The 23,958-nt window shown below is 45.9% G+C and overlaps 1 protein-coding gene across 4 annotated transcripts in view; it reads right to left on the reverse strand.

Annotated features, from left to right (window-relative positions):
* Positions 1–17,048, reverse strand: part of GPR155 (G protein-coupled receptor 155) — a 363,043-nt gene extending 345,995 nt beyond the window's left edge. For all 4 annotated transcript variants that reach the window (XM_069225375.1, XM_069225377.1, XM_069225374.1 and 1 more), the window contains exon 1: positions 16,775–17,048. The gene's annotated coding sequence lies outside the window, so the exon portion shown is untranslated. The remainder of the gene's footprint in view (positions 1–16,774) is intronic.
* Between the last annotated feature and the right edge of the window lie 6,910 nt (positions 17,049–23,958).

Genomic DNA, 23,958 nt, shown 5'->3' on the forward strand with positions numbered 1-23,958 from the left:
GGATTGACATCCTTTTTAGCACCACTCACACTGGGCCTCTTCTAAATCGGTCAGAGTACCTAGCACGAACATACTCTGACCATAACCCATTGACAGCGGTACTGTCCTGGGGATCACCGCAACCCATTATCCCCAATTGGCGCCTCCAAGCAGAGGCTCTATTGGATCCTCCATTTCGTGAGGCACTATCACAGTCCATCTGACATTTCTTCGTAACGAATGCTGGTTCAGCCTCTTCTTGAGCTGTACAGTGGGAGACCAATAAGGTGGTGATTCGGGGGCACTGTATGGCAGCCACGTGGGGGGTCCGACTGCAATTGACACGAGATCTCTCTGAGGTGGAACGAGATCTACATCAGGCAGAAGTTCAGTCTGCAGGGCGCGCTGTGTTGCCTTCACGGCTCCGACAGTACCGTATCCGCTGTGGCGAGGCAGAATCGGCCTTGAGTTATCATAACTTCTGCACACGAACAGCTCTACAACTTGCACAAGGACATCGCTCTGGCAGGTTACTTGCCTGGCCATCGCAGTACACTGGCTATGTCGATTAGACTAGCTGATGGCACAATAGCTGCATCACAATTAGCTATTAATGATGCCTTTCGTGATTACTACCGACCGCTCTATGAGAAGCCGCCCACGCCGAATCTGAGGTATGTGCAGGATTTTCTGAGAGGGGTATGCCTACCTAGACTCACTAATACCCAACGCAATACTATGGAGGAACCCATTCAGACTGAGATCAAAGAAGCCATCTCGCAAATTGCTCGTAACAAAATGCCAAGTGCAGATGGCTTACCCACTGAATATTATACTACTTACTCCACTGCTATCACACCACGCCTACTGGAAGTTTATCGGGAGGCATTTGAGCAGGGCCGCTTACCACAGAGCTTACATGAAGCCCTGATAGTGATGCTACCCAAACCGGGGTGCGATCCACTAGACGTTAGGTCATATCGTCCCCTGTCCTTGCTAAATTTGGATTGCACCATATTAGAGAAGGAACTGGCTAACCGATCACTTCATACAATGCAAACCTTAGTCCACCATGACCAATCAGGCTTCATTTCTGGCCGCACCACTTTTCTCAATATATGGCACCTCTTGCATATCATTCATAATGCCCCACCTGGTGACCCCCACCAAGTGGGAATTTCCTTAGACATACCCTGAGATGGGATTTTCTCCTTGTGGGTCTCGAAGGCATCGCATTCGGACCTCCACTTCTCAGATGGGTTAACACGTTGTACATGGAACCACTGGCCAGGGTGAAGACGGGTCAAATGATTTCTGATTGTTTTGGCATACAAAGGGGGCCGCGTCAAGGTTGTCCACTCTCGCCACTTCTCTTTGCCTTGGCCATGGAACCCTTGGCCTGGTATCTACATGAGTGGGCTGAGACCTGGGGTATACAGGACTTGTGACGGTTCCACATCGTGTGTCTCTATGCTGATGATGCTCTCATCTACCTTAGGGATGTACGTGCCACACCCCCGGAACTTGAACAAGTACAGGCAACCTTTGGGGAGATCTTGGGTCTCCGGGTTAACTGGTCCAAGTCTTGTGTGCGACCGCTGGCCCCATGCCCCCCCCTGCCAATAGAATGATCACGGCTGACTCCTGCTTACAGTGGCATTACGATACCTTTAAGTACGTAGGAGTTAATGTTTATCATGTGACGCGTGACCTCCTTGAAGGTAACTTACACAAGGCGGTTGCAAATATCCGTACTTCCCTCACTTTCTGGCGATATCTACCGCTATCGCCGATTGGCAGTGTGGCGAAATCCAAGATGTTAATCCTACCCGGCTGCTGTATTTATTCTTAACATTATCTGTAGTGATACCGCGGGCCTTCTTCATGACGCTTGATGGCTTGCTTATAGATTTCATTTGTGGGGCTGGATTCCGCAGAGTGGCCCTGCCTAAACTCCGGAGGTCATTGATGGAAGGTGGGTTGGGGGCCCCAAACATCGAGCTATATTATCCAGCGGCACAGCTACAATGGCCAATATCCTGGTTATTCTCACCACTACACCCAGAAGCACACTTTATAAAAGCCCGACTAGGGACTGCTGCAATGTACACTTGGCTAACAGACAATAGTGGCCCTCGCAACACTATGAAACAACTAATGAAGGTAGCGCATACATGCTGGCACCGTTTCATACATCTCAAGGGCCCACACATTCCTTATTCACCGGAGAGTTGTGTCTGGGCGATACCAGGGATAGTACAGAAAACACAAGCTCATGATGCATCCAATGGACTGAAAAAGGGATTACCCGGCTGGGACATTTATTTTCGGAAGGTACACTTAGGTCATTTCAGGATATTATCACAGGACACGATATTGCACCTGGACAATTTCTCACTTATGTTATATTATAGGTCATGCGCGGTCTCTGGGGCAGAGTGAACACAGACCCACCCACATCTCACGCGTTACATATTATCTTGTTGACCAGGAGCACTCAGCGTGCTATTACCACCTTATATGCTGCAATACATATACCCGAAGTCAACCTCCTACAGACTGCGCATGAGAGGTGGAGTGCGGCATTGCCGCAACCACTAACCGATGTGGAATAGTGCAGGGTGTTACAGATGGTAAAAGGGATATCCCGAAATGCTAGGTTCAGATTCACACAATTAAATTATATACATCACGCATATCTGGACCCCCCCCAATCGCGTCCACTGCATGTACCCCATGCACCCCATGCACAGCCCGGGTTGCCCATGCTGCACTTTAGCCTTAGCGGGATTTTACCATATGGTGTGGGAATGCCCAGTGTTAAAAACCACCTGGCACAAGATTACTGCAATAGTATCAGACCTGACCACGCATACCCTACCCGTATCACCTACTGCTTGTCTATTGGGCATTTGCCCCCCAAAAAAAGGAGATAAATACCTTCACAGGTTCATTGATTTAGCCTTTGTATTATTTAAACGTAGGATTGCTATGGCATGGAAATCTTCGACTCCCCCTGTTATGTCCCAATGGTTAAAAGACCTGTTAATTTAGGCTAAAGCAGAAGCACATCATCTCTGCTGGCTTCGAGCTCGTGGTATTATCTATACTGGTGGGGAATGCTGGGATCCACTAGTATTTACAGTGGAGGCCAAAAATGATTTACACCCGCCCTGAGAAGTGAGTTACACACTGATACGTGTATTGCCATGCCCCATGTGTGTATATATCAAGATGCCTACAATGAATGTCTACATTGCATACACCTTCCCATAGATACTTAGCACTGCATTGAAAACAACACTCACTCCATCCCACCACAGCATATATAATCCCAGGGAGGCATTGTTCTGTTTATCGTTTCAAAGTTTTGTTGATAAATATAACAAATGTTTATAAGCTTTTGAACAGGGACGCTTTTTGGTGGAACTCCGACTAAACAATTTCTAGTTATATGTACAATGATTCTGTAGTAAGAATGACAATCTGATCAGCGGAAAAATATATTGTGCTGTCTTTCATAACACTGAAAACTAATAAATAAGCATGAAAAAAAAGTTCCTGTTGGAGCAGGCCTGCTTGACTGGTGCACAGTGTTTTATTTGTCTGGTCTTCTCTGGGACCTCAAATTGGAATACGTCATCAAAAGCCACGTTTTTAATTTTGGTCTGAACCTCAAGTCTAACACCAGAACCCCACAACTGTGAATGAAGGTCAAACACTAAGATTTCCCTCTGCTTGATGTTTTGAAAGTGGTTTGTCAAAGGTTTGGTCCGCCTTAAGTATAACTGTTGCTCTGTTAAGATACTCCATTTCATCCCCCTAGATTTTAAGTGCTGTATAACTTGCAGTATTCATGTTGTAGGCCGCAGTGGAGACAATGAGACGTCCATTAGCTTCCAGCTTTTTGCTCTCTGTCTGAAGGTGTCTAAGAACAGGCACACTGTGGCATCCGCTGGGTTTAGCCACTCCAAACACTAACTGTAACTCACGGCAATCCACCAGACTTGTGATTAAGTTATGTCATGAGGAATTACTGCTGCACGATAGCATCACCAGAAATACAAGTTGCATTTTAAAAGGCATTACTGCTTTAGCACTGACAGTAAAACATGATAGGGAATGGTATTTAACAGATGTGGCCAATACGAATCCAGTTAAATTGACTCTCATAGTACAGGTGCAGAAGTTTTTTTCTTTAGTTTCTCGTCGTATTTTCGGATTTTCATTTGAACATACGAGTGGTTCCGCTCATGCCTTATTTACATTTCTGAGCTTGCCAACAATATACTGGATACAAAACTTCCATAATATACACTCTGAAGTGAAATCTGGCAAGTTGCCAATTCTGCTGAGTTCATGAATTCATGACGGAGCTTGTGAAGAGGAGAAAACACCAAGATCCAGCCAGGCAGCAGAATGCCCCAGTACAGGAATTTATTCAAATAAAAGTCATAAAAAGGATGCCTGCCACCAATACAAGTGTGCCTTGCTTGTGAGACGCTTGAACAGCAAACCGGTAGAGATAGAAAGTGTCCCTCATACACACAATGGAGCTCAAGCGACTGACGAACACTTTAAAGTTAGGGATGGCATTGTGGAAGTCAGACGATACAGTCTGTATTGAGGATGTTTCCTGAGGTGCTGATCCTGTCAGACCCTGTCACACAGGGGAGCGAACAGACAGGTACATTGCAGGTAGCGACAGACGAGATGGAGACAATATGCCTCCTGCCCAAATTTGCAGATACCTGCTAGGTGGAACTCCACTCGGAGGTAATAAAGCAGTCCTGGAGCTTGTGTGATAAACTGCCTGGACCATTCACAAATGGCAGGACTTCACGTTTATTGTCTCATCTATGGAACCCTAATGCATTTGCGAGCGTGGCTAGCTGCCAATTTGTAGTTTCGATTTTGCTATGCTGTGTTGGTCAAATAAAGCAAGGTTACCCTCATCTACGAGACGTTTCATGGGGCTACAAATAAGTGATGCTTACTTCTCTTAGGTATTTTAAAACGTTTTGTCTGGCTCCCAAAATGTTAAATCTATTTTCTTCATTTTAATGCACATATTTAGAGTTTGTTGCTTATTGATGAACTACTGCATTGACATTTGGGCCAGCATCTGTTTTTAGCAATTAAGTTCAGAACAAGATGCAGTGGTCAGCCAAACAGCATCACTTATCTACAGACTCTTGTTAATGGAAAAACGGCGAAATCTTGACTTCCGCATCTGCCTGGCTTTAGCCCATCCCCACCCCATCAGTCTGTGTGATGTTTGGTGAAGAGTTTAAGCTCTTTAAGACGGTTCAACACTTGGACCCAATTTAGAATTGTAAAGAATTTAATAATATTATAAGACGCTTCCATGTTATCAGGGATGCCGTCTTCCAGTCCTCAAAGTTATTTCGACATACCTGTGCATTCTGGGATCTGGAAACCTACTTCACTTCAATTGATCAAGAAGGACAAGTCGGTAGTGGTTTATAGAAGCCAAAATCTGGTCTGTAATCGAGTTCTCAAAACATGGGATTCATGTTGTTAAATTTGTGTTTTCGGGTGTTTTCGACAATTTGGTTGAGTTAAAAAGAGTTGTGACTAAAATTCAAAGAATGCATTAGGTTCTCAAAGGATTGTACCTCATAAAATGTCGTACCACAGGAAGGACAGTAATGTCCGGTAAACAAATTCATAAAGAAATGTAAGCCCACAGGCACATTTATGCTAAACACTAGTATACTGTTAGATCCTGCCCGAGGAAATAGAGTAAAAGCTATAAATGGGTTAAGATTTAATTCAAAAAATGAAAATCTGGACCAGCCATCTAGTGCCCCTCATGACACTTCGCGGTCAAGTCATCTTTTAGACCAGTCTACGAAAGGTGTTTGACAGAGCTGCTCAGTCTGTAAAAGAATAAGAGGCAGGGCCCACAGTTTTGATTAGCAGCTTTGGCCGTTGCTATCAAAAGTCTGGGTGCCAAATACCAAGGCTTTGTAGTCTTGATTCCAGCTCATGCCTCTTTAATCCAACACCAGACACTCCCTGCCCTTTGATTTCAGTCTTGTAGGTTCCTTTTCACCCCTCCTCTCGCCCACCTTTCCCTTCCTATCTCTCTCTCTCTCCTTTTCCTGCTGTGCATTTTTCTCTCTCTGGATCAGTCTTTTGAGCAAAAATAAGTGCCGGTACCCAAGAATCAGCAAGTCCCACATGCAACCATTGAGTAAGGGCGAGAGTGGAATTATTACAAGTTTGACAGGTGTGCATCAAGTATGAGCAGTGATACAATAGCAGTACAGATGTCAATGGTATACAACTGTGTAAAACAGTTTAAAGTGGAATGGCTTAGATTACCTAGTCCCAGCACTGTAAAATTAAACATGCAGCCACTTTCATCAACAGGATAATGTTTTCCAACTGATTTTCAGAACCTTCAAACTCTCTAGTGCACCTCCAGTACTTCCCAATCTGGTGTCTTTGAGTTTGTGTTTCCAAGAAAGCTGTTTCATAAATAAGCTGGCATATTTGTATATGTGCATCTCCTGGGTGCACACCCACATGCACGTCTGTCATGTCAACAGCATTAGAGTCTTCACCTAAGCCAATGACAGTCTAGTCTGTGCTTCCTGCAAACATACATCTCCCTTAAGTATGTACATCAACTGAGACAAAATGGGAAGAAAGTGAAAAAGTTGATGCACCCTGTCAAAGACATGGGATACCCTCCACCACATTCAAAATCAAATGCCAGCTAATAAAGTGCGCTACAAGGTCAACAAGAAATGACGAAGGTAATAGATTTGTCTTTTTGTGGCAAAGCATGCAAACAGCATTAAGAAGACCTGTGTTTGATTCCATTAGCACATTCAAGGCAGGCCTATTTGCTTTGCCAATAGCTCTGGGCTTCAACCATTTGGTCTTCTGACCAACCTCTTTTAGTCACTGGCTTGAGACTGTCAATCTCAGCCTGTCTCAGGCCAGAGGAGTATTTTTCTCTCACACTATGCTATTGGCTGTTACGGTGTATAGTGACATCTCTAATCAGTGCAAGCATTGTACTGAATAAGGGACTACTACACAACTTTTGCTCTCACTGTCATCTCCTGGTTTCCTCCCATGTGTCTCACTATTTCTCTTCATGGACGGAGTGCTCCTGTGCTCTTCTTTCCCCAACTTCTTTTAGTTCATATAGCTCATCCTTCCAATCTACGCTTCTTGTTTCTCTTTGCTGCCATCTGCCCCTTTTTCCCCAATTTGATCTTCTCTTTTGGCTGTGCGCTCGTTTTCCCGCTTGTCACCCTCTTGCCCTCCTTCCCCTGCATGCTCTCCATTTCCCCTGCCCAACATCTCCCTCCCACCCTCCTTCCCCTGTGCACTCCCTATCTCCCCTGCCAGCCGTCCTCCTGTATCTCCCTCCTCTCCTTTCTTCCTGTCCCTATGTGCTCCCCCGTCACTCCCAATCCGTTCATATTGTCCCTACCCACTCTTCTCTTGGCAGCTTCTCATAAGTGACACTGGGATGAGGTATTTTAGAAAAGAGAGGCAGGCTATACAGATGGTTCCCCTCCCTTCAATATGGGCCAATTTTTTGGTCTCCCCTGCGACAGCGAATGCACTGTATGCGCTCTTGCTTGCAAAAAATATTGTATACAAACAAGGGGAATGCAGCTTGCCTATTGCTTAGCATTTGTTTGCTTCACTGTCACTCTTATTTGTTGGCTTGTAATTGGGTGTGCTGACTTCACTTCTTCTTTCAGCTGGAACATGTACAAAGTACTGATTGTTTCAGCTTAACTGCTGTCCTTTTCCTGACCAGTGGTAACTGAGGTACTATTTTTATTCCCCCCCCACGCACCCCTTGGCTCTACTTTGTGTTCTCTCTCTCCTCCTTGCTCGTCAAGATCACTTGTGCTTCGCCCCCCCATTTACAAATTCACTCCACTCTGTTGTCCTGCATACCATAACATAACGCACTGGTCTTTCAGTGGTATTTCAAAGTGAGTAGTGAAGGTGAGTGGGTTACTTATAGCTACCTTTGTAGCCAGAATCGGGATTTTGCGACTTGCTGAGTGCCCCTACCACTGCCCTCTTACTCCTGCGTACAGGGCATTTACCTCATCTCTGCCCCGCACTGTCTCTTTACAGAAACAAGGGGTGGCATAGCTTGTGTTCCAGGTGCTTGGGCTTAGCACATATTTCTCTACAGGTCAGCCTGTGGAAGACCGAGCAGCATCGACCTCATGACCATTTTCTGTCTTGGTGCAGAGTGGCATGCTTAGTCAAGGGGCAACGGTCTTTCCTTAAGCCACATAAAGCTTGAACCAAGGCACATATGTGGGTGAACGATATGCCCGATCTAATACCTTACATGTTAAAAATGTGTTATTTTAATAAATGCCAGCAAATCTACATATTAATTGTGTATGGCGCTCTCTGAGTTTTGATGGTGCAGAGTATACTTGGTATTATCACCTTAAAAGCTATAAATTGCTTTAAAACGGTGCCACGGCCTTAACATCATTTCCTAAGCTGACGACATCCAGCTTATCCACTCCCTTACGATGAACCCCGCTACCGCAAAGAGCAACCTCCACACCGGACTTCTCGCCATCGCTACCTGGATGACAGCAAGCCACCTCAAGCTGAACTCAGAAAAAATCGAGATCATCCTATTCAGACCCAACAGGTCTGCATGGGACGACTCCTGGTGGCCGCCCACCCTGGGGCCACCCCCGACACACACCACCCATGCATGCAACTTCGGCTTCTTACTCAATTCCTCCCTCTCCATGACCCAGCAAGTCAACGCCATCTCATCCGCATGCTTAAACATCCTTCGTATGCTCCGCAAGACCTTCAAGTGGATTCCCGTAGAAACCAGGTCACCCACTCCCTCGTTAGCAGCAGACTGGACTATGGCAACGCCCTCTACGCGGGAACCCCAGCCAAGCTCCAGAGAAAACTCAACTGCATCCAGAACGCCTCAGCACGTCTCATCCTCAACCTCCCTCGCCACAAACACATCTCCGCCCACCTCAGAACCTTACACTGGCTACCCGTCAACCAAAGGATCATCTTCAAAATCCTAATCCACGCTGACAAGCCCCTCCATGACACCGGACCGGCCTACCTCAACGATCGACTTAACTTTCACATCCCGACACGCCAACTCCGCTCTGCCAACCTCGCCCTCGCAACAGTCCCTCTTATTCACCACACCACATCCGGTGGCAGGTCCTTCTCCCACCTCGCTGCCAAAGCCTGGAACTCCCTCCCCACCAACCTACGAAAGACCCCGGACCTCCTGTCCTTCAGAAAGCGCCTCAAGACCTGGTTCTTCGAGCAGTAGCACCCCCCCCCCAGCATGTTGAGACACTACCGGGTGAGTAGCGTGCTCAACAAATTTTTGATTGATTGACTAATTGGGGAGAGTGCTGTGCTGTGCTGGTAAATGTGCTGAGTTTCTCATAATGATGTGCTATTTCGATCAAGGCCAGCTGGCTGGGGCAGTTTTGTCACCCATACTTACATAGCTTCAGATGGGCTCCTGGCACCCAGCTCTTGCTTTGCTGTCTGACAGAAAAAAGTGTTTTAGCCAGTCACATTATTGTGTGTAACCTGATCCTGAGCTGAGAGTTTGACATATTAAACAGTGGCCGCTTCTTCTCAAGGGTGGGGAAGCATTCCCACACCCCCTCCCAAATGCTGCGAGCTGTGCAGGAAAAAATAAAATGGCAATGAAAAGATTTCACTGCCATTTTATTTTCACAAATGTGCGCACTGCAGCAGCCCTGAGCCCAAAGACATGCGAGGCGTGTCCTCTACGGCTGATTGACAGCATAGAGGACTGAAGCAGGGCTGACTGGATGCTCCTAAGTGCACATATCACTTTGGCCGGCTGCCTTGCGCCAGACATAGTGACATGCGCACTTTGAAGCTCTCCACCCAGCTGTCTTAGACAGCTAGGTGGAGCCCAAGCACAGGCCTTCAGGGCATGAAGGAACGCCCCTAGGCATCCTGCTCCATCCTATCCAGGCACTTCTCTCATGTTGGTTAACAGCATGAGAGCAGCATCTGGATTGGTTAAGGGAGCTTTTCATGCATCAGACAGAAGAAGAACACCAAGGAGGACGCACAGCCAGTGGGTACCATTTAATTTTATATGTGTCAAGCATGTAAGTGTAGCGATTGCGTTCTATTTTGTAGTTAATGGTTACGACTTTATTTGGGCTTTTGAAGGGAGGGGGTATTTTATTTTGGGCTTTCAGAGGTAGGGGTCGTTTACCTTAGGGTATTGGAGGGAGGGGTTTTTTATGTTGTTTTTTTGGGAAGCGGTGGGGCATGTCACTCGCCCAATCACTTTTAAAGAGTACCAAATGCCCCTGGTATTAAAAGGAGAAGAGAAAGACGGGCAACTTTGCTCTTATTCACTTTCGTACTGTGCACAGGGCCAGCTTTAGTATTAGTAGTGCCTGGTGCAACACTCTTAGTGCGTGCCTCCAAACCCTCATGACCTCATCTGAGGATTCAATGATCAAAAGGATTTGTGTGATAAAAGCAGTAACGCAACGAGCTAGCAACATAAAATACATATCTGATTTGCATTTTGCACGCTGTACTTTGAAGCAGGTGCATTAACCTTCTGAGCTACTCTCCTTACAGCAGCACCTCAGGAAACATCCTCAATACAGACTGTATCGTCTGACTTCCACAATGCCATTGTGTGTATGAGGGACACTTTCTATCACTACCGGTTTGCTGTTCAAGCACCTCACAAGCAAGGCACACTTATATTGGTGGCAGTAATCCTTTTTATGACTTTTATTTGAATAAATTCCTGTACTGGGGCTTTCTGCTGCCTGGCTGGATCTTGGTGTTTTCTCCTCTTCACAATATTTGGTGGCCGTGATCAATGTTGCCTTCTGAGGTTGTCAGACCAGGAGCATCATAAATCACCTACGCCACTAGAGCATCAAATGTAATTGCTGTTTCGACATGTTCTCTTTATATGCTTTTACATTTATTTAACTTATACACTGTGATTTAAGTAAGTTGTTTTAATAGATATTTAATCCTTATTTTAAATATGTAAAGCCCTGAAAAAGTTAAAGGGTGCCCGGACTTCAGAAGGTTGGAAATGGCTGTCATTGAATAGGTTTGGGATACTCATATCATTTTCACAAAAAGCACAAGGTTTAAAGCTGGTCATTTAACTTTTATATGCGTAATAGACTATTTTATATGTGTAATAGACTATTTAAGGGTGATACACATTGAAGCAGCAAACTGTTATTGGCATACACAATTGTTTCAAATTTTATTATGGACAATGATCTTTTCAGGGCCAGAAAGAATGTTTGCCTTTCATTGCAGCTCTGCATTTTCAGATTGTATCCAGATGCTCCCGTTCTGTCTGAAGTATGACCATTTGGCATTGCCAATGACGTTAGCGCCCGTCCATTGATTACCATTGGCTGCCTTTATTGTCACTCATTTGGGTGCTTCTTATTGGTCAGCTTGGGTGGGCCTTACTTTCTCATCTTGCGTCTGCCCCTCATCTGGAGCATGAAGCCATTAGTTATTTCCTCACACCGCTATTTCTCTGTTTTTGTTTAGGCACTGCACAAGAGTGCATATGTTTCTCTCCCTCATACTTCTGCCCCTCTTCCGTGCTCATGTTGCTCTGCTCGCCCTCCACCAGGATGTGCTTGCCTCTACTGTCTTCTCACCCGTGGGCTTTACCTGCCAGCCCCACAATGCCAATTTGCTTCGCTTCCTGCGCTTTCCCTGTTACACCATCCCACCCACACCCTCTGAGTTGTTCTCCTCACCAATGCCTATGTGCTGCTTTCACCTGCCCTCCGTGCTGCTTACCAGCATCCTGTGATTCCAAAGTCAATGTTGCTTACCCAACCTGTGCTCTTTTCCCCGCACTAAATGCTTCCCCCCCCCCTGCTACTTTTTTTCTGTTTATCTATCCAATTCAGATTGTTAACAAGAATGAGGGAAAAAAACGCCTGTGTCATTTGTAGGCATGCTCATGCTTGGTGTGTGAGCCTACAAAGTGATACAAACTATAACATAGGCTTTTTTGTTTCCTGTTTTTAGCCATGCTGCTCATGCATCAGAGATGCTGTGCAGCACGTCATGCTGTATAGCATCAGAGATGCTGTGGAACATGGCTAATACATTGGCAAAGCCAATAGGTCACAAAGGTGAGACCTACTGGCTTTGCCAATTATTGTGGTCCCAGCTCTAGACGGTGCACATGTGCTGTCTCAAAAAGAGACCTGTTGTATGTACGTTGTGGGTGTCAGCCCACCCATTGGCTTGCCATTTGCTGGCTCCCTTGTTGCTCCATTATTCCTTTTCCCCATTTGCCCATGAAATGCATGCATCATGCCTCTTCCCGTTTCTAGCCCTCCCCAAGAGCAGTGACCAAGTACTAATATTCATACATGTGTCCAATCAGGACTACTTTTGTTATGTGCTTTGAAGCACTCTATACAGTGCTTGTGTTTTAAGTTCACTCACTAAGTCCTTCGTATCTCTCTTTTTTAAATGCAGTTTCATACAGCGCAAACAGCACATAATGCATTATTAGAGCGCTTTACGTGAGCGCCAGTTACTTTACACAAGGACATGTTCGTTTTGTAGGAACAGATAGATTAAGTGATTTGCCCAAGATCACTGGATGTTGTGCCGACGTCGAAAGAGCTTTTTACGTGATCAAAAGTTACTTTACACAAGGGCACATTTGTCTTTGTAGGAACAGTGAGTTTCAGTAACTTGCCTAAGATCACAGGATGTTGTGCCGATGCCAAAACTTGAATAATTGCACTGATGCTCATAAAACCAAACCCGAAGCTGGGTTGTGGCGCTCTGCCTAGTGTTAAACCAATCCTAGTGACACGCACTGCAGCTTGACACAGTGTTTGTCTTCTCACTGTGGCGGGTCATACCACTTGCAGTGTGTAATGGAAAAGGGCAGAGTTTCTTATTGAACCCTTTTGCTGTCTGTGCAGACAGTGCTCGCTAAAATAGCAAGTGTTAGTACCAGATTCACAGGACTATTGTTTCCATAATATTAGAACATTGGAATGTTTGCGCTTCATTGGAGACAATGGAGTGCTCCAGGCTTTTGCTGGCCTGTAAAAGCCCGGAGCGCCAACATTCCAATCTTCTTTGTTCACAGCAACAGCTGTGAACAAAGCCTCACTGAGCCTGAGGGGATTTTAATCCCCTCCGGTTCCGTGAAGCCTTTGTTATATTTATGAGAACATTCTGCCCTCTAATGGCAGAATGTTCTAATAGCCTTAGAACCCACTGTAGCTGGCTCTACCGGCTATTAAAGGCCCTCTCCCTTGTTAAAGGCCCTCGCCTTGGGCCTTTAACAGCGGGAGCGGGCCTTTAATAGCCGGTAGAGCCCGCTACGGTGGGTTCTAAGGCTATAATCAACTTCTTGGATTCCAAAATACCGACCAGCTTACTGTGGGGACAGCAGCACTTGGTGTGGACATTAGGAGTAATGAAGTTCTCTGACTCCTTCTTAAATCAGATTTATGCTTCACCTATTCTGAGGTCAAACAAAGTTACGTTTTAGAGAAAAGTTGTGGCCGAAGGGCCCCAAACTGTGTAATGAATAAAGCCCCAAACTGAATAAAGCCCCAAACTGTGTAATGAATAAAGCCCCAAACTGAGTAATGAAGTTCTCTGACTCCTTCTTAAATCAGATTTATGCTTCACCTATTCTGAGGTCAAACAAAGTTACGTTTTAGAGAAAAGCTGTGGCCGAAGGGCCCCAAACTGTACACCCTCAACTGGGCAAGAGCAGACCGCCTTTTCATAATGGCAGCAGTGAGATACCTCTGCTTGACCCTCTTCCTGACCACATATCCCCTGCACAATGATGCATTTATTCTCATCATTGCTTGCAGGATGTAAATATGTGCAAATGATAAATGTATGCTGTATCTTGTTAACCTCACCCCTTAAAGCCCATGATTGTCTTGATGCTTTTTGACTCAACGTTCTGTCGTCTTGGTGCTATGCACACCGTTTCTTGTACAAATGCTACCACCGCTGCTAAATAAAACTAAAAGATGGCATCCCATTTTAGGTCTTAGCTCTAGACGGCGCACATGCGCTGTCTCAAAAAGAGAACTGTTTGTACTTTGTAGGCTTCAGGTTGCCCATAGGCTTGCCATTTGCGGACTCCCTCATCTCTCCATTATTTGTTCTCCCCATTTGTCCATGGCATGCATATGTCATGCCTCTTCCCGTCTTAAGCTCCCCCCAAGAGCAAGGACCAAGTACTACTATTGATACACAGCGGCCATTTTAGGAAATGTTTTCGGGACTTCTTTTTTTATTTGTCTAGTAGCACTCCATACAGTGCACGTTTTTTCAGTTCGCTCATTCCGTTTTCTGTCAATTTTTTAAAATGCAGTTTTATATACCGTGAATACCACCCAAATGTATTATTAGGACACAATTCCTCTACACACCGCATACATCCAATTCACACCACAGAATTCCACATCATGCCATAAAATTTAACACCAAACCACATAAATTCAGTCCACTACATGCCTTTCCACAAGACACAATACCACTCCACCCAATTACACTCCAGGACACTATTGGGATAATGAACACTGGATTTCAGATGGCTTTTAGACTCATTTCACCAACAAGGCACAGCTGATACGGGCACCTCACAGCTCCATTTCTCTGCCTTCCATAACTCCCTTCCCGTTTCCCCGTTACCATAGACACCACTGGAGTCATAGATGGGATATGCATACATGATGGTTCCTTTAAGGGAAGCCCACAACAGCCACATAAATACCACTCCACATAATTCCAGCACACTCAATCAATACCACATCATTACTATCCACATATTTCCAGTGTACACCTTGCCACATAATTCCACTACACATAACTCCACTCAACATCACACAATTCCTCACCACACAATTCCACAACAAACAATTCCAACCCAACCTGCATAATTCCACTCCACACCACTTACATCCACTCCACTCCATAGCACATGGCTAAAAGACACTGTCATTGACAACACCATTAGCTCTTGTATCGCCAAGACCTATTGCCAAAGCTGTTGTTAATGTGGTCTATTTACACATCTCATTGTTACATCCATTGTACGGCATGCGATTAATGCGAAAATCTTTCAATATGTTACTATTAAATAATTACACGTGTTTCAAATGTGTGTACTCAGCATGGAGTACTTCCCTTGGGAATTGTGAAACTCTCTATGCTATTTCACCCACCACCTGTGCCTGCTCAGGCCCATACACTTTAAACAAAATATCTCAGGATGGACAACACACTGAAGAAACTAGTTGAGTGAACTATGATCATAAGAAATACCATAAAGGAACCTGCAGAACTGCTCAAAGCTGTGAGCTTACTGTAAAGCATAAACTGAGGTGCACCTCTCTCTCACATTTCTTCATCCATCACACTACAAAGAGCAGCAACTCAAAAAACTCATAACACAGTAAGTGCACCTCAGTGGTCATCATGCACGACAAGTAAACACTACCCACACAGAACCAAAACAGAGACCACACACTTCCAACCATACACCCTAGACAGTGCAACCTGCCACCCATGGAGTCAGGGGCTTCAGTAACCCACATATGGAATATAATAAGCAGTATATAAATGTTGCGATTCAATTCCATACAATATTTCCAGGAGGCTGTACCACAACCATCACGGAAGATGTTTCATATTGCCTGTTGTAGCCCTGCTACTCAACATCAGGGCCATAAAATGTCAGCTATGCCAGTGCACCCATATCATGCCCTGCGATGCCCCACTAGTTTACCTGTTGGCTGCTAGTTTTGTGTTTGTTTGGCGACTTTAAACTTCGACTTAGGTCAGTTAAAACAATTTGCATATGTTTTTTCTGAGGATGGGAAACCTTCAACCTTTACTCATACCACAATGCAAATACCAGCTCCCATAAATCAATATGTGTAAGTGCGCAAGTGGTGGGAGGAGAGACTTGTGGAGTTGTAATTCCATCATATAAGTTCTAAGTGGATGTGCCTTTTGTAACTGACACGTTTAGCCAGGCCTGGCTTTTTAGGCATGAGTTCCGTGCAATCAGGGAAGTAGGGTAGTGACCTAGCGTACACACACCATAGACGATGCAAGGGTGTAAAGGGATTTTCTAAACACAGGACTGAACAAAAGGGGACATTTCGGAAATGTATTTCATAACAGGTACATAGCTTCTTTGCGATTCTCATGCTACGTTATCACCCAACCTTAAAATGTCACACATAACCATGCTGAAAATTAGAAAGGTCACACACAGGCAGACTGAAAACTTGCTGCTACGAGGACATGCATGTTTTAGGCTCCAGTACTGGAAGGTTGCGTTAATGGTAAGCATTCAATAAGCCTCCGTACAAATCTCCTAACTAATATGAAAATCATCTGGGAATACTGTCAGCAATGTGGTTACCAAATACATCAGGAGTATTTTGCCTACGATTGTGATTTGTGCAAACTAAGTTTACCACGTCAGCGATAAATTCACACAAACAATGAATTAGTAAGTGACAATCTGTAAACAGAAATGTTGTATGTAATGGTCTTAAATAACGATGTTGCGGAGATCTGTAAGCATGCGGTATGCAATGCCTGGCAGCCTAAGAACGCTGCTGTGTGCCGTGCGCGTGACAGACGCCCTGATGGCAGCTGTGTGAATGTGTGTGCTCTGCAGCGGCCTGGCAGCTCATGGGGAACCTACCTGCTCTGCGTCTCCTTGGATCACGTGGAGGTGTCCTTTTTCTTAATACTTGCGAGGAGAGGGGAGCGATGTCCCTGCAGAATGGGCGGCGAGTGCCTGAGGCTTCATACTGTTATACAAGGCGTCCGACGAGCAGGCTTCCGCCAGCCCCAGTGACTTCCTTTTCTCGTTTTAAGTCCTGGGTGAATTGTGCAATGCTCCTGCTTCAGGCGCAGGCACATCGAGACCGGCACTAGCGTCGGCCAATGAGGAGGGTCTCGATGGGCGGTCCTAGTTCCGCCAAAACAAATGTCACGTCGCAGTAGAGTAAGAGGCTGCAATGTTAGCGTCTCATTTGGCTAGCATATTTTTATCAAGCTGAACGTAGGATCTTATATGGTCAGCATCTTATTCGCAAGCTCAAGCGGCGCTTCACGTGAGATAAAAGCAAGTAGGGATGGGTGGGCTCTGAAGGGTGCTTTGCCTAAGAAGCATAAATAGGAATCCTATCCAAGAGGGGTGGCTTGTGTAATAAATGGTGTGGCTTAAAGCTTATAAACTAAAATCTTGTGCATCTCATAGCGGCAACAGGTCAGTATTTTGGTGCCTCTCTATGAGCTTTCTGTTGTTGCTTTCAAAGATATACAAGAACGAACAGATTCCACAAAAAAGACAGACCCGGTGGCTTTGTCAGTGCTTGTTTGCTGTGTAAGATAAATGAGTAACATTGTTTTCAGTGTGCATAATTAGACTTCAAAATATTTCAATTCTGAAAATGCGAGGCTGTGAATTAAACATTACTAAGGCCTATGTAGTAAGTAATAGGCTTCGAATTTTCAATTACTCCAGTTCTTCCCTTCACACCACTTTCGTCTGCGGCTTCTCAATGCTAGATACTTGTGCCCTTTTTCTCTCTCTCCTGCATGTACTTCTTTGCGTCTCCTTTATTTCATTATTCTGTCATACACATCCTCTCTCAATTGTAAGCACATCATTTTCTTATACTTTCTCCATGTCAATATTTTGACAGTTGTGTACCTCCTTCACACACTTTCACATAGAATCGCAATTACAATTGGACACACAATCATTCCTGGGTGTGGAGAGAGGTCAAGGATTGGATGAGCATGTATTTAGAAAAGCTTTTTGATCCACTGACATGTACTGTGAGAAACCTGCAGTGCCTTCAGCCTTAACCAAATGCTCTCAATTGGGTGAAATGAGCCCAGACAGACCACTGACCACAAATTGTGTGTGCAAAAAGACGAAACAGGCGCACATCACAGTAAAGCCCTTGGCATACCGACTTACAAAACTACATACCTCACTATACAATCAACATCTGCCTACCACCTACCCCCACCCCTAAAATATCACCCTTCCCTTTTCCTTGTAAACTCCCCATGAACTATTAACTTTTGTTACTCATAGAACTTCCCCCGCTTACCTTTAAAGTCGTGCACATTCCTAAATGCCAACTTCCTGTGGAAATAACCTTAATACCTGCTCTTTTTCTGTTTGGAGTTAGTTGAACTCCTCTCTTAGGGCCGGGTTCCCCTCTGTCAACTCCACTGACCTTCTGTATAGGCCCTTCCAACCTTCTGGGCATCCACCACCAGAAAAATGGCATCCTTGACCTTTTTTCTGGCCCACTCCCCTCCCCCCAATTCCCCTACTCTACCCCTTTTAACGTCCTTGCCACAAAATCCCTTATCTCCAATAAGTATAGCCCTGTGCCAAATCTTGACAAAGGCACACCATCCGCATGAAAACATTTGGGTGTTTCATATAATATGTCTGTGTGCGCTATGTACCCTATATCCCACTCCCAACAGAAACGCCTCACTTCCCTCTTGAGCTTTCCACAAGCTCTATCACTGCTGGCTTGTACGTACCCCTCCATACTCACCTAGGAACAAACTCAGTCCATACAGGAAAGCAACCTGACCACTGATCTTTTATCTCTGCCAAGTCCTGTTTCATTAATTTCACAAGTGCCCTTTTTCCTGTACTAGGTCATTTTCACCCAAATGACCAATCAACAAATCTGGGCACAAGGCACCATTTTTCAACTTATTCAAAAACAGCAACAATTCCTTCCACTTCATGCCCACTTTCCCATACCATGCGACCATACCGGATGCTTCATTCACCCCCAAATTAACTACGTTTGAATTCCTGGCTTCTTGCACCACCTGTCTGATGAATGAATGCCCCACCATCCACATGCTTAATTTTTCAGATAAAGGACCTGGCACTGAACCTACAAAGAAACAAATGTTAGCGCCAAGTAATGCCTTTAAAAACTTCATGTTCCCTATGTTCTAACGCACATACCTCTGAAAGTACTCTGAAGACCACCTCCCCAGCTGTTTTTTTTCTCTCCTGAGACCACTCAGGCCTCCCTGCCTCAGTAGCTGCTCCTATTCTAAAGGAATGAGTCCCGAAATCCTGTGCTGCCATTCCCAAGCATCTCAATGCCTTCCTTAATATACTTAACAGCTGAAAGGCTGTAACCTGCTTGCCGTTCATGTGCAAAAAGACTAAACCTGCCTTCCCAGAATTCAACTGCTGCAGTCTCAATCCCAATGAAGAGAGAAGACTCGCTATCCTCCTGCCTTGGTAGTAGCACATGCGCCCGCACCCTCTGATCTGTCCTGGAAGACCTCACTAATAATGACACACCCTTGTGACTGGATGAAGACGTCCTACCACCGTAACTCTTTCCCTTGATTGGATCCCAGCAACCCCAACACTCTAAATGCTCCAAAACACATCCACACCATCAGTGTTACAAAAATTATGTTCTCCTGCTCTGACAAACAAATCTGTGGTAATTCTGTCAACACTTTCTTTAACAGATCCAAAGTCAGGGGCCTCTTTGCCTGACCAAAATGGCCTTGCTCTCTTATTCAAGCTTCCAATATTTGTGCCCCCAGTCCCCCTGCCAATGGCACATAGCCCAACAACAGCTTGCCCATGAAAGCCAAGGCAGCTAGTTTTCCTGCAATGGTCACCTTTCACTGCCCTTTTCCTATGAGACCTAGAATAAATTAAACTACATCTTCCGCTCTATCCTTGCCTACTTCCCTCCTGACGCCCGACCCAATAAATTTGCTCTAAGCTTGTTCATAAGCCTTCCTTGTAGACCGTGCCAATGATCCTACGACCAGCTGCAGCATTCTTTCTTGCCTACATTCCAAAACTGGTGTGGCATGCGGGTCAGTTGCCTGTCAGCTTCTATGGCAAATCCGTGGAATCTCTCCCATTGTGAAAGAGACAGAGCATCCGCAATGTCATTGCCCACACCGGGCATGTGTTTTGCTTTTGAAAATAATATCACATTGCAGGCATGCTAGCATAAAAAAAAAATCTCCGTAATTTCAGCACCTACAGGTCCCTTGCTGATTGCCCGTTAACAACCTGTACCACCGATAAATTGTCTACATGAAAAAGTACTCTTTTGTGCTGCAGGAAAGAACTCCAGAAATATACTTCCACCACTAGCGTGAAGAGCTCCAAAAAGGCAATACTGCACCCTCCCCCTTTCCACCCTGATGGCCACTCTTCTGTGCACCATTTTCCCTGTCAATAACTGCCCAACCCGACTCCTCTGGATGCATCCCAAAAAATCTGTGCTTCCCATCCTCCCTTCAGGCACTTCTTTTGCTAGTTTTGCCCTCAGAACGTGATAATGTATCTTTGCAGGTTTTAAATTCCCAGCCCAACGCCTCTGTCGTGGACCTTTGTATCCCATCTTGAAACCCTGTGTGAAACCCTCTGCCAACTGAGCAGTTTCTCCTTTTTTAGGGTATAGCCTCAACCATTCAATTAGCCTGTGTACATTATCTGGTGTAAGAGCCCTTCCCTCCAGACCATGACCCCTTCCCTCTGAAGTTTCCTTGAGCTCCCTGTTGCCATCCCTGTGCACCTGCTGGCTGCTGTCATCCAATATTATACTGTTCCGCTTGTCTACCTTGTGCTATTCCCTGGTTGCTGTATCACTGTACCAATGTGTGCCTTTCTCCACACTTTGAGCACTCATGGCAAAATCTACAGTACTCCGTGGGCAAAGTCCTTTATTAAAATCCCAGCATGCTCCCAGGACCCCTCCTTGGTTTTTAGTTCCTGAAGCCACCTGTCCCTGGGTGAGACGTTGCTGAAAGGGCTTGTACTGTATTGGCAGCCCACTGGCTGTAAAAAAACATCTTACTAAACTTTGCCCATCGTCTGCTGCCACAAATCTGTATCTATTTCTCCCCATTTTGCTTCCGGATCCACTGCCATCCTTGCCCTAAATTCCTCGTCGTACTGCGCCCATACAATCCCTGCAAATGAGAGTTGAGCCTTTCTAATGATATCTATGTACTTGAGCAGAGCCGTGCTCCTCTAAGGATATTTTTCACAATACACGCTAGCGTATATCATGAAGGCCGATGTCCAATTTTTTATAGTTACTGGCACCAGTGGGCACTTTGCCAGTTCATATATCTCCTCCTTACAACCTTATTTTGCCCTCAGTTCCCTATGTAACAACTTTAATATTTCCACATTCTTCCCTTTCCAGGTCTTCTTTTTAATGGTCAGCATTAAATGTGCTCCTAAAGGTTTCATGACCCCCATGTATGGGAGTTTTTTAACCTTTAATTCCTTGCTTTCTGTACCTAATACTTTTTTTGCGTACGCCCTTTCCTGCCTTTTCCATCCCCTGTCCCTCTACTATATCAAAGTCCTTTCTCTTTCCATCCACCAGATCTTCTGAATCTTTTACCCGCAAAGTCTCACTTTGGCCTGCGTTCTCCGGCCCCACACCTGTGTCCTTGACGTATTTGTCCTTCATGAGCCGTATCTCATCCAAGCTCCCCCAACATCCAACATCAACCTCTTTGTCCTCCCAATTCCAGCCCCACTTTTTCTTACCTTGTGTCAAGTTCAGCGCCTGCGCTGAAGCCTGCCCCCTTGCCAGTATCTGTGCTGCCGTCCTCTCCTTGGTCCCTTGCCATTGGCTTGTTTTTCCGTGCATAACACTCCTACAAGAAACATTAGCTGCACCCCCTCACTCCCACCCCTCGACCTTCCTCCTTCTCACTCTTCCCCTACACTATTTCCCCTTCCTCTGGGCTATCCTCCTGATAATCTAAATCCATGTCCTCAAACCAGCTCCATTGTGTCTCTGCCCTTACACCAGACCCAAGTTTGGGCACCTCCCTGCCCCTCTTCTTGTCTAGCAACCTGTTATCAACATCAAAAGAGGGACAGGGAGGATTAATGGTCCAGTGTACAGTCTCCCAAGGTATCAATCACACAATAAAGAGTACACTGTTCCAAACAGAAAACAAGGGAACCTACAGGTTTAGGAGCAAGAGCCCTCACACATCCTTTCGGATGTCATGCTTCATCTTCGGGGTGCTCGTCATCAGACCGGCACTGCAATGTCTGACGGGCTCCCCCTGAGGGGGCTCTTTGCCGGAGATCTTTTGTGGTGACTGCCCTGGTAGGAAATATTAGAGTGATACCTACAGGCAGGCACTGCTCAAGACAGGAGAGAATTAAAATTGGTTCTAAACCCCATCAAACATCACTGTTTAATAATCAAAAAAGGGGTAAGACCAAGATTAAAAGCAGCATGAAAGTGATATGATGAGAGATAATGCTCAAACACTTTCTATAGTGAATGGGGACCGGGAAATTCTCGCGTAACCCATAGATACAGGTCAACATGTTTCACGTCCAGCGGTCTAAGCAGATCCTATGACGCTTCATCAGGACCATCAAGAACAAAGAAACTTCTCCTGCACCACAACAAGCAAAGGCACTATTGAGGTCTATCTGGATTCAAATGATTAAATAAATAACAAACAGTCACTTATATTGAAGTATACTGTCCAACCGGTCCACTAAACACAAAGGTCGCCCATCCCCAGCTGTAGGAAGGGCTCCTTGAGAAGGTACAAGCCTGGGACTGTCGCTAATTGAAGTATATTGTCCAACCGGTCAACTAAACACACAGGCCGCCCATCCCCAACTGTAGGAAGGGCTCCTTGGGAAGGTACAAGCCTAGGACTGTCGCTAAGTGTAGTCATCGGTCCCTGCTTCTGGAATCTACCCCGGCATGTCCTCCCGAACCTGTTATCCCTTGCACCTGCCACACCATGTGGCGCCCCCAAGTCCACCCAGGAGGTGACACTCAATCCCTCTCAATAGGCTTTACCAAACTCGTCACACTGCTGCGCTTTCTTTGTATCACCTCACTCACCGTGACGGCGCCACTCCCCCCGCAAGGCTGTTGCCAACCTATGTGCAGTGATCGCCTCCGGATCCCACGATGCTGCCAGGCTGGACGCTCCGTGCCAAGCAGACCCTTCACCTCGGGGTTGTTGAGTCGACCAATGCTCTCCCGAATCTGCCACACTTTCCAGATGGATTTGTAAAAATGTGTGTGAAACCAACGTGCAGCCCTCTGCCTTCACTATTTGGCTAAAGCGCTGCTCACCCCTTCCTTCCCCCCTTCCCCAGGCCCTTGCCCCAGTGTCGTGCCCCTCCTGCTTTTAGAGTATACATACTTTGGGGCCACCTTGCGCCTGCAATTCTCCCCCACCATCCTCCTCGTCACTCCATGGAAGAACGCCACTTTTGCTGCCATGGACGTACAAGGTCTGTTTTCCCCTCCATTCCTATCCCCATCCCACATATGACCCCCTCTTACCTCGTGCCTCTGCTCCTCCCTGCTCTCTCCTACTTGAAACCCATACTCATCTGCCAAAATCCCAGATGGCCCTTCTTCCTGAAAATCCCCACCCTCAGCCCACCCTATACTATCAGGGCTCTGCTCCCCCAACAATATTTCCTCTTCAGGTTCCCCCTGCCCATGATCATCACTCTGCCTCACATTTTTGTCCTGGCAAGACTGTACATCAGCAGGTCTGACCTGCTCTGTCAGAATACTGGCCCCTCACGGTGCCTTTTCTTTTGAATACCCAGCTTGGGAAGATGCAGGATCATCTGTGGCTGAAGCGCTCTTTCCCACCTCCACGAACTCCTGACACGCTCCAACCGAGGCTTCTCTAACCTATCTCCCACACGCCTTGCTCCTCTCTGGAGGCCCCACCCATGTTTCTCTGCTGCCCTCCACCTCCTTTTCATCCCCCGGGCCTGATGTCATGCCAGTCCCCAACCCACTCCTCACGCTGCTTATACCCCAAGGC

This window comes from Pleurodeles waltl, chromosome 3_1 (assembly GCF_031143425.1).
Source record: "Pleurodeles waltl isolate 20211129_DDA chromosome 3_1, aPleWal1.hap1.20221129, whole genome shotgun sequence".
NCBI lineage: Eukaryota > Metazoa > Chordata > Amphibia > Caudata > Salamandridae > Pleurodeles > Pleurodeles waltl.